Here is a 12,050-nt window from a genome sequence, read left to right as displayed (position 1 = left end):
CTCTTTACTTTCTTCCAAAACATTTTTTCATTATTATTATATTATTTCTTTTTCTTTTTCTTTTTTAATTATCTGTCAAACTCATAACCCATTTTACATCCACTCTCCCCTAAGCCTCCCTCACCTATGGGACCATAGCCATGGGGGGCTATGGGGGACTTAGCCCCTTAATATGTCAGTAGCTCCTCCAAACTCTCAAGCTCATACATTTGTACTTTTCAGTCATTTTTTGTATACATTGACTGTCAGAATAAAACTGTTTTCGTATACACTGACTGTCAGAATAAAACTGCAAGTTTGTTTACAGTTTGGAGCAAATTAATGGGGTTCCAGAATATTCTTTGCTGCATATATATGTCCTTAATTTATCATCTTCCAAATTGGCACCACCAGCACATGATGTCCAATGCATTGTTGGTCCTGACTGATGATCATAGTTAATGCCTGATGGTTCAGCAGTGATGTCACAACACTACTGTGTTAGTGTTTCTGTAAGTGCAAGATTAGTCATTTTTTATTACGTTCACCCCCCTCCCCCCCAAGTCATAAGTTCTGGCTATGGGCCTACTCACTTTACTTCTCTCTTCTTCTTGTATCTCTCATATATTTCCCTACATCTACCTTGCAACCAGTCTTCATATGCTAACTTCTCCACCACTGCCTCTTCTTCTGTTTCCTCAAATCTTCCTTATCCCACATCCCATCCTTGCACACTTTGTCACTGCCTCCTTGAAACATAACCATTCTTCTTCTACTCTTTTACCCCTCACCACCTCCCACACTTCTCTCAGTTTCTGATATTCTTTCTCCTTGAGCAAGGTTTACAAGCTACGATAAATTGTAGCGATTTATTGTAATGAAAAGGTTGTTACAATTTGTCATTACGTGTAAACAGGAGATCGTAGCGATAAATCGCTACGATCTCCTGTTTACACGTAATGACAAATTGTAACAACCTTTTCATTACAATAAATTGCTACAATTTATCGTAGCGTGTAAACCTTGCTTTATGCTTCTAATTCAATTTGTTTACTCTCAGCACTTCTCTACCTCCATCTATTTTCTTTCTTTTCTAATTTTCTTCCATTCTCAATTTCCCTATATCAAAAAATTATCTGACAATCTCCCACTCTCTCCCATAAAAAAAAAAAAAAGTAATATCCAGAACGCTTCCAATTCAAAAATTAAAATAAAATGTCTGATATCCATAGACAGTGGTAGTACATGTGATACACTCAAGCACAAACTGCAGAGGAAGCTGTGGCTAACCACTTTGGTACAAGTCAAATTCTTGCATGCAGCATCAGCTGCCATATGCACTATTCATAACACTACTCATATTATAAAATATAAAGTTACTGCTGTATTACTCGTTCTCTTTTACTCTGAGTAATAGTAAACACAAAAAACATGATCAAACCAGTTCACAGAATCCGGTGGTAACTCGTGTACAACTACAAAAAAATATATATAATCAATACGCCAACACCAGCATCCTTGTGTACCCACTCGTGCCTCATGATGCCTATGTAGGCATCATCATACAGAAGTAGTTAAGTGGTTTATAGGACAATGTGCGACACAGGTGAACAAGGTATGAGTTAAATAAAACTTAAACCACTCTCGGAGAAAAATAAGCCAAGATTCAGAGTAAACTGTATATTTCAACCAGTGTCTGTGGTCCTCTTTAGCAGATACATACATAGAGTACGTAACAAGAAGATATATACAGAGGGAAATTACAACAAAAGGGATCTAGGGAAACCTCAAGTCACATGCCCTAGTTCCCTTTTGTTGTAATCTTCCTCTGTATATATCTTCTTGTTTCCTACTCTATATTTGTATCTGCTGAAGAGGATCACAGTCAGTGGTCAAAATATACAGTTTACTCTGTGCCTCAGCTTTTCTCCAAGAGTGGGTTTAAGTTTCATTTTACTCATGTGCTACTACATCTACATTATTTAAGCACGAGTTAAACATCACTGCAACAAATGAAAATGGCACAACACACAAGAAATAAAAAAATCAAAGCTAGTGCAAGGTAACTGGCATTTCCACAATGACAAAATTTCATGTGTTATAAGGTGCATGGTGAAGTGTGTCAATAAATCCTGCTTTGTATTTACCTAGTTGTGAGATACAGGTGAAGAGCTATGCTCAAGGGATCCTGTCTTTTTACCTCCATTGCTCAAACTTTGCCTTAAATTATGGTTTGTGACCAAAGGCAATCAAAACCATTTTCCAACGAGTTACTCTTCTTTACTGTTCTAAAAGAAGTTTTTCTTTTCAACTCTGCCCTTCAGGTGGTATTTTCCAAACTTGATAACTCTACTACAGGCAACTTACTGAAGTGTGAAACACAGATCATGAACTTACATTAGTAACCTATTTAATAAAATAAAAAAAATCATTACCTTTCAACACACTTGTAAACAATATAATGATTACATTTAATTAGTACTTACAATATTGGGTGGTTTCATGCTTCCATAAAAATATGACAGTTGTTTCTTCACATTAGACCTTTTCCAATTCTGTAAACTACCTTTCTTCTTGTGAATGTACCATTAGGTCATGCATCTTGTCTGCTGTTTGTCCTCTGCATTCTTTAAATATTCACTCTGAGATCCCATAAGGCCCATGAGCTTCCTCTTACATCAAACGTTTCCAAGTTATACTTCTTTGAGATCAATGGTAAAGACATGCAAGTGGTAGTCCTATAAGACAGACATCAAAATCATTTCCCTTTTTTCTTATTCTGAGATTTAACAAGTTGAATGAGAAGCACAAGGAGAAAGAGTACCAGACGCTGAGAAAAATGTAGGAGGTCGTAAGGGATGAAGTGGAAGTAGGTGTAAAAGAATACGTTTCAAGGAGGAAGTGATAAGAGTGCAAGATGGTATGTGGGATGAGGAGGATGGGAGAGAATAGAAGGAAGAGCAGTGAATAGTGGAACAAAGAGGTGCAGATGGTGGTAGAAGAAAAGAAGTGAGCATATGAGGATTGGTTACAAGGTATAGCTAGAGAAGTATATGAGAGGTGCAAGAGGAGTGGGTGGGGGATGGGGGGTGAGGGAGTATGTATGAGAAATAAATTGATGCAGCCTGAAGGGATTTCTCCCTGTCTTCTCCTTTTCTGCATGAGAGGAAGGAGAGGGGGGGTCGCCGAATTAATGAAGCGGCCTTGCTGTGGATATGCTGTGTCTAGCAACACTGCTTCTCACCCAGGGCAGGTGCCAAGATAAGAGGGAGGGAAGAGGGTATAGGGGGAATGGACTATGTAGGGGATGGAATGGGTGGGAGTGGTTTCTATGCCTTGTCTTTTGGCTACCTCCCATGTAAGGGGGAAAAAAGCCTTTGGTATATGTATGTATGTACAAGAGGAAGGAGGAGAAACAAAATGTAAGGTGAGGGAGGCAAAGAGAAAAGCAGACTAAAATAGAGTGATAACTTGAAACAGAATTTTAAAAAGAATAAAATCATGTCATGGAAGGAAGTGAAGAGAATGAGGAAGGGTGAGTCAGGTAAAGAGGAAAGTGTAAAGGGTGCAAATGGACATGTGTTAATGGAAGTGAAGGCAGTGAAGGGAAGATGGGTAGAATGTTTCAGAAAACATCTGAATGTGGAAAAGGTTAGGGCGAGACTAATTTTGGTAGTGATGACTGTCATGGGAAAAGAAAATTACAGAATTATAGAAAAATATAATATAAAAAGCACTGAAAGTGATGAAAGCTGGTAAGACACCTGGATTGGATGAGTATCATGTGGAGTATGACAATGGGAGGAGATATTACAGTAGATTGGCTAGTAAGGCTGTTTAATGTGTACATAAGGATGGGGAATATGCTCATTTTTGCGTAATTTACTTAACCCATTCAACTCCGATGACAAGATGTCTTGTCATTTGGTCAAATAAAACAAAAAATCATAAAACACCAAAATGTTTGATCAAACACCAGAAAAATATGACGTCAATCCTCGCTTCGCTGCGAGCGAAGCGAGGATTGACGTCATATTTTTCTGGTGTTTGATCAAACATTTTGGTGTTTTATGATTTTTTGTTTTATTTGACCAAATGACAAGACATCTTGTCATCGGAGTTGAATGGGTTAACTATCTACGGGTGTGAGACTTGGAAACTGACGAGGGCAATGGAAACAAAGCTAAGGACTGTACAGAGGAGAATGGAGAGATCAATTATGGGAATAACGCTGAGAGACCAAAAGAGAGCAAGTTGGGTGAGAGAGCAGACTAGAGTGAAAGATACTGTGTAGGTGGTGAAAGAGAGGAAGTGGAATTGGGCAGGTAAGTTAGTGCAAACGACTGATGAGCGATGGAGCAAATGTGTTACTGAGTGGACGCCTCGAGATAGGAAGCGTGGAAGAGGGAGACCAGATAGGAGATGGAGAGACGAAATTGAGAAGTTTGCATGGGTGGCGTGGTGGAGGTTGGCATGGTCGTGTGATTCATGGAATGCTATGAAGGAGGCCTTTGTTCAGCAGTGGACTCAGGATAGCTGATTTGATTTGATTTGATTATTGACTTTATGAAGTATTACAAACTAAATTCAGGTAAAGTCAGACTCCTTCTATCGGTGGCAGACAAGATATCTCCAAGAAACCTCTTAATCCTTATCAACTGGCACAGAAACCCATAGAATAAACAAATAATATATCTTATTTACTGTGGTGGAATCTTGTTGAAATATTTGACCAGAAAATATTTTTGAGAGGTTTAAAGTTATACAAGTGCATTTTGGGTTCCTCGACTGCTAAAGTAAGACTCATGCATTCGACATAATACATCATATAAGATAGATGGCTCAACCCCATAGTATACAAATGGAGACATTTAACATTTTATCAAACTCAAGTCTCCAAGAAGACCTCTGTCCGTTAAAGAACCAGTGACGGTGTCTATAGCCTCAGCCTAACAGTAATTGGCCCGGTTATTAAGTTGAATAGCTTATCTCCTCCATCTAGTCCTATGTGATCACATTTGATTATCATATTAATAATGAGGTAATACTATGGATATACAAACATCGTATATATTGTCATATATTTACCATGTTTATGTAGCCTAGGTCTATTGGTTCTTTCCAGGTGCTATTTTTATTTAGCTGCTTCCACATATTTGAAATTATTCAGTTCATATGCCCAAAAGTAGGTCTAAATGTGCCTATAAGTGCATCAATATGGTACACATAAGTTGTTGTTGTTGTTGTCGTTCCCTAGACTGTCTGTCCGAGCAGTCCCGTCTCCCCAAGGAAGGCCACAGCCGAAACTGGGTTTTCCCACAAATCCTTTATAGAGTGTATGTTGTGTTGTTTGCGTGCATGATTGTGTATAATGCAGTCTTCCATTATGTGTTGTATGGTATGGGGTGAAGTGTTACATCCTGGGCAGCTGTTCACAACACGGTCGTCCAGCCTCTTCTGGTAGCTTAGAAGTGCTGGGTGGTGACCGCATCGCAGTCTGGCCAAGTGGACTCTGTCCTTTCGTGGGAGAGAGGATTCAGAAGGGTGGATATCAGGGGGTCTGGCATGCAGCAGTGTGTTGTCTTTCAGTGTGTTAATGGAGCGGTGAGTGATATGATTATGAATATGTTTCCGGAGGCTGGTATTTGGTGGTTGTGGAGGAAGAGAAGAGAGTATCTGTGCGTAATAAAGGTCTTTGGGTGTAGTTTTAATGTTTCTTGGTGTGTGTGGGTGTTCCGCTATGTAGTGTAGCGGGTGTGATGTGTTTGTGGTGGCTGCAGCAAGTGTTTGTGTGCCTCTCATGTCGAGGTGGTCCTTGACTTTGAGGACTTTTGTTTCATGGTGTAAATGGTCTGTAGGTGATGTATTTGTGCAGCCTGTAATTGTTTTTAGGGCTTTGTTTTGTATGATTTGAAGGGTGTTGTGGTGTGTCTCACTGAGATTAGGAGCCCATGCAGGACTCGCATAATTCATCACTGAGCGTATGCATTGTTTGTATATTGTTATATTAGTTTCTTTGTTTTGTCCAAATGTTGTTCCTGTGATTGACTTAAGTGCATTAAGTCTAGGTGTGCATTTGTTTTTTATGTTTGTGAGGTGTTGTTTGAAAGACATGGATGTATCGTATGTTACACCAAGAATTTTCGGTGTGTTTGTGTGTGGTATTAGTGTGTTGTTGATGTAGAGATGAGGTATGTATTTGTGTTCTTTTGTCCAGTTGGTGAGAAGTGTTGCTGTAGATTTGGTTGGAGCTATTTTGAGTCTGTTTGTGATGAACCATGTGTTGAGTGTGTCAAGGTAAGGCTGGATTATTTCTGCAGCTTTGTCTGTGTTACGATGTGTGCATGTGATTGTTATGTCGTCTGCGTAGGAAGAGATTTGTATTTCTGAGGTGTCTGGCGTGGGTAAGTCATGCATGTATAGATTAAATAATGTGGGGGATAGAACTGCTGCCACCACTCGAATGAGTCTTACCAGTATACAAAACAGGTGAGGAACCCAAAATGCACTTGCATAATTTCAAACATCTCAAAAATATTTTCTGGTCAGAATAATTCAACAAAATTCCACCACAGTAAATTATACTTAATATTTGTTAATTCTATGGGTTCTGTGCCAATCAATAAGGATTGCGAGATTTCTTGGAGGTTTCTTGTCTGCCTCTGCACTGATAGAAACCCAATAGAAACCAGATTTCTGGGGTGTTTACCTTGACCAGTTTTTATGCGAGTGCAGAATTTGAGTTCGGGTTGGAAATGATGACAGTGAGCGTTTTGAGGTGAAGGCGGGCCTGCGCCAGACTTGTGTAATGTCACCATGATTGTTCAATGCATACATGGATGGGGTGATATAGAAAGTAAATGTGAGAAATTATGGGTAGAGGATTACTGATGGTTAGTGAGAGTGGAGGAAAGTGGGAGGTGACCCAGTTGTTGTTTGCTGATGGCACTGCACTTATGGTTAGGTAAGAGAAGGGCCTAAGCAGCGAAAAAAATACACAGGAGCGACAAGCGATTTCGCTCAGGAAAGTTCCAATGCCGCTCTCGCAAATCCAATAGCGGGAGCGATCCCCCACAAAAAAATCGCTCCCGCGGCAAGATTCAATGTTTTTCATGCATTATCCATCATTTGGCAATCCCTGAATCCCATAACCATTGATGAAAGGATCAGAGCAAACACAACTTACCCGTGATCAATCATTGCATTATAAATCGATATCATAAACGCAACACATCAATCAACATTAATTTGTTGATGTACGTATGTATGCTTAGGCGTTATAGCTGCTAGAGTTCAATGGCTTACCTCGCCTAGCTTCATATCAGCTACATGCGCGCGTATACTATAGTACATGTTGACTAGACTCTACACGACTATCGTGCTACATAATGTCACTAGTTGCGAATTGCATGGTACCTGTATGCAGGGAAGTTCATTGGTTGCATGCAGCTAGCTGCCCAATCAATGTGCTGACTAAATGTACAATGCACCATATCCAATACCACATCACCACATGCATACATACACTGTACATATTGTATAGACACGGTAAAGGAAACATGGACTGGAGGTGAAGCTTTTATTCCTGACGTTTTGTCTAACGACTTTCTCAAAGGAATGAGCATACTAAATACATACAGAATATCATCAATAAGGCTGGGAGCTTCACCTGGGCCAAATCCTCAGCAAATATAGCGCTTTGTGATTGGCTGTCTCAGCGGGCCAATCAGAACACAGCGTTATACGCTCGCACACCCCCTTGAGCCGTAAGGCGTGTTTATAAACTCTGTATGTATCTAGTATGCTCATTCCTTTGAGAAAGTCGTTAGACGAAACGTCAGGAATAAAAGCTTCACCTCCAGTCCATGTTTCCTTTACCATGTCTATACAACTTGTTCACATGGATTTTCACACTGTACATATGCAAACTCACTCAAGGCCTAGGAGGGAAACTGGGAAATCCCATTTATAACCTCGTTCGCGTATTTATGAGAACAAAATAGAATCAAATGTTTGGTTAGTAATTGAAAGTAGGTTTACAGTAGCTAGGTATACGTTTGTACGTCACGTCCATGCCAAACTTTCGATGATCGTACATCATGGAGCAATTTCTAGTGAAGCAAGTGAAGATGAGTGAAGATGGTTTGCCCTAAGATTTAGTCTTTTCAGAATTGAGGGAGAGTGTTTTGACGGCAGAAACCACTTCTGGACCAGCAAAGCCTAATTCAAACTCTACGGGCAAGGGCCAAGGAAAACGAAAACCAGTAAAGCATGAATCTACTATACGCTCGTGGAACCTAGATTGGCTTGAAGTGGATCAGGGCAGTGATGGTACTCTAATGGTGTATTGCAAGGCTTGTCGTGCATTTCCACCCCCAACCACTGCCAGTGGAAACAAAGGCGCTGTGTCTGCCGATCAGTTTCACCCATCCCCCTCCCCCCAAAATTAAAGACTGATTTGTTAAAAAAAAAAAGTAATTTTTCATGCACATGAGTAATGACTAATGAGTTAGCCTTCCAATAGTTTGAAGGAAATCGAACCTGCAAAAACATGGCTCTGGAAGTATCAAAAATGTCTCTGGTAATTAAAAAAAATGGCTCTGGTGATATTTAAAAAGAAATAAAAATAGCTCTGGAAAAAAAAAAGTATTTTTTTCCCTGGACCTAAGGCAGTTAGTGAGAGTTTGGAAAGGTATGCTAGAGGAGAAAGTGAACATGGGTAAAAGTAAGGTGACGAGATGTGCAAGAGTATGAAAACAAGGCAGGCTGTTCTGAATGTCATGTACAGCATAAGAAGTTGCAGGGACACTTTGTGGTTAAGAAACACTTTGCTTTTGTTTCTGTCATTCACAGAGTAATATCAAGTGCTGTTGTGATTAGTATTCTCCTCCCTTACATTAACCCATTAAACTCTGATGACAAGATTCTTGTCATTTGTACAAATAAAACAAAAAATCATAAAACACCAAAATGTTTGATCAAACACCAGAAAAACATGACGTCAGTCCTCGCTTCGCTCGCGAGCGAAGCGAGGACTGACGTCATATTTTTCTGGTGTTTGATCAAACATTTTGGTGTTTTATGATTTTTTGTTTTATTTGACCAAATGAGACAAGAATCTTGTCATCGGAGTTTAATGGGTTAAGATATATCACACTACAAAACATTATTTCACACTATGTTACATAATACTAGTAGATTAGGCTACATTCTAACAATTGTTGACTAAAATTTCCAAAATTTTACCATTTCTTTCAATAGAGATACTGATTCTGCATGACCACCATTAAAATTTAAATACTGCTCTCTCCAGTTCTGAAATTATTCAATCAAACCTTATTCCGAGCCATCCCGATTTAAATAAAAATAGGGATAATACTACTCAAGATGCCTAACTAGCTTTATACATAATGCACAGAAAAAATAACAAACCAATTATAGAATTACCATATGTTTAAAGCACCATCATTCTTGCATTTCACCCAGTTTTTACATGAGAAGCATTACTACTATTGAATAATAACGAAATGCTAGGACAGGGTATGTCAAATGCTAAAACATTGTGTATTTTAAAGAATCAAAGGGAAAGATTCCCTGACTAGATTAGGTTTACCGACATTTATTTTTTAGAAGTGCACACCTATGCAGTATGGCATTAGAAAATTAAATATCAATTTTGTAAATCATAATGCATCAATGTAATTAATATTTTTCTTGGCAGAAATCATTATCAGAAAACAGTGCTAAAACCTATACAGAAAACAACGAAGTCACTTCAACTCCTTTAGACGCCATCTTTGTTTTGACAGATTTGGAGGTAGGAGACGACAACCCTAATGACCTCTAGAATTGCAGGTACAGCATTACTAAATACAGGTTAGATAGGTTACGTTAGAACAGAGAAATTTACCATACTTTAATTTCTTCAGCCTCCGCCTCTACCAAAACAAAGATGGCATCTCAAGCAACCAAAGTGGCCACATTTGTTTGTTTATAGCTTTTAACAACCTTTTCTATTATTAATTCCTGCCAAGAATAACATATATTACATTGATGTATTACAATTTACAAAATTAATATTTTTCTATTGCTATATCACATAGGTGTGCACTTCTAAAAATTTACCACTTTACCTGACTAGGTTAGAAATTGCCTCATCAAGACTAGAAGGGGTGAAGAAGCCTTTCCCCCTTTAAAAATAATATAATCATATAGAAAAACAAGTGACAGCATCTGTCTCTGGGTAGCAGGTGGTTGGGAAGTATGACGGATGCATGCGGGAAGTGAAAGTTCTATTACAGGATATAATCTGGGGGCAGGAGGGATACATATAACCACTATGTTACTCCCCGATTCTGATCCCCCCCCTCAATCTGTTTTCCACTTCTCAATGTTTACATGACATATTCCAGACACCACATCTGGGTGAACAATATATGGACATATTTTTTAGATACTATGTTGTCTGCCACCGAGAATGTTTCTACTATTAATTTTTCAATAATCAAATAACTATCACTTGTAAGTTTCTAAGAATTATAACAATATTGTGACACTCCCTCACTCTAGGTTATATAAAACTGCTGGATTTTTTGGGACTTGTCCTGGGCTCAAAGTCCATGGGTAAAATTTATATGTCACTGTCCTGTTATTTAGCACAGCGTTTGACTTCTTCCTACGTTCTCCGATTTAGTTTTCATGTTGACGGTTGTATTTCTTGAAGACAAACATTAATGGCCTTGAGGTACCCACTACCCACCTCAGGTCTCTCTTGCAAGAATTTTCTTGTACATCCTTTCCTTTGAACCTTTATCTGACGCGATCATTCACATAGACATTAGCGCACTTTAGTTTTCTTCATAATGTATACAATACTAACAATACTCATCACACCTGAAACACACAAATGCATGAGCGTATTACGTTGGAGAACTCAGAACTTCGCCCTGGAATACTTGTACTTCTAAACCTATTGAGTCATTGTTTTGTTGTGAAGTACAATATCACGTATAGCACATGACAATTTAATTTTATTTAATGACACATTATTAAACGTAAATATGAATTAGTATAATACTATGACGAATATCTAAACAAACAAGCAGACGACACAACTTTCTCTTTTTTCAAGAAGTTATGGAGCTCAAAATTACACCAACACAGCTGATCCAATTCAGAGACACCTTATCTTACCACGACATATCTTTATTTAAGATGCCATCCTTTCAGCAATGTGGCATTAACCATTATAATTCAGTTAGCATCACACCACACAGGTATAGCTAATACTCAATTGTTGGTCATATGTATAACGGCAGGAGAAGAGGAGTTCATGGTTGGTCAGAATGACGTTCCATCAACAATTCCTATTGGCTCTCCAATTTGACATTCGTGAATTACATGACAAACACCCCCTTTTGCGTAAAGACCCATACATGTAGGCTAGAACTATCAACCACACCTGAACAGCTATGATAAATGTGTAATACTTAGTTTCGACATTAAAATTCTGATGAGTGTGCAATTCGTTTGTTTTCGTGAATATCGCCGTTAGTGAAGATATATACGAATGTCGCAAAACCATAACTACGAGTGTAACATGAATGATGAATACAGTATCTGCATGAAGAGCATATCATAAAGGACTACAATCACGAATACAGTAATTTCAACATCGTGCAGAGTAAAAGAAATCCCATACAACATATGGTCACCTTATTTTAATTCAAAGAACAGCAAAATGAATAATAAAGTAATTCATTCAATCAAGCTCGCAAGTACTCTGCGAACATGATTGTGGGTATACTAATCAACCAACAATATTTTCACTGCAAATATCATTAGGACTTCTCCAGTGGTGCTGAAAAAATAATAAAGGTTGGCAGCTCCAGTTTCCATGGGATCTGTTCTTTTTATGCATGTGTATTTACCCAAATTGCATAAGCATTATACACATGAAAGAAGCTATGCTCTTATAATTATCTTTAATTTGGCATGTTCGGTTTAAACTTTGTTTATGGTTCCAGCAGCTGTCATTCCCAAGGCATATACACATCTGAATAGAGAACTGA

General features: G+C 38.5%; 1 protein-coding gene across 10 annotated transcripts in view; it reads right to left on the bottom strand.

Moving 5' to 3' along the window:
- LOC143030932 (beta-1,4-galactosyltransferase 1-like) overlaps positions 1–11,491 on the bottom strand; it is an 86,154-nt gene extending 74,663 nt beyond the window's left edge. Inside the window, exons 1-4 of one of the 10 annotated variants that reach the window (XM_076194203.1) lie at positions 11,173–11,336; positions 10,739–10,872; positions 2,466–2,717; positions 2,127–2,345 (exon numbers count right to left, since the gene is read on the bottom strand). The gene's annotated coding sequence lies outside the window, so the exon portion shown is untranslated. Of the gene's footprint in view, positions 1–2,126; positions 2,346–2,465; positions 3,873–10,543; positions 10,691–10,738; positions 10,994–11,094; positions 11,117–11,172; positions 11,366–11,468 lie in introns of those variants that run through there. The other 9 variants (XM_076194206.1, XM_076194213.1, XM_076194211.1 and 6 more) reach the window with 9 other exon arrangements.
- Positions 11,492–12,050: the final 559 nt, after the last annotated feature.

The sequence above is a fragment of the Oratosquilla oratoria genome, chromosome 12 (genome assembly GCF_046742065.1).
Source record: "Oratosquilla oratoria isolate Oo_2021 chromosome 12, ASM4674206v1, whole genome shotgun sequence".
Taxonomy (NCBI): Eukaryota; Metazoa; Arthropoda; class Malacostraca; order Stomatopoda; family Squillidae; genus Oratosquilla; species Oratosquilla oratoria.
Note: the sequence above shows the minus strand (reverse complement) of the source record. Positions and strands in the feature narration are given on the sequence as shown.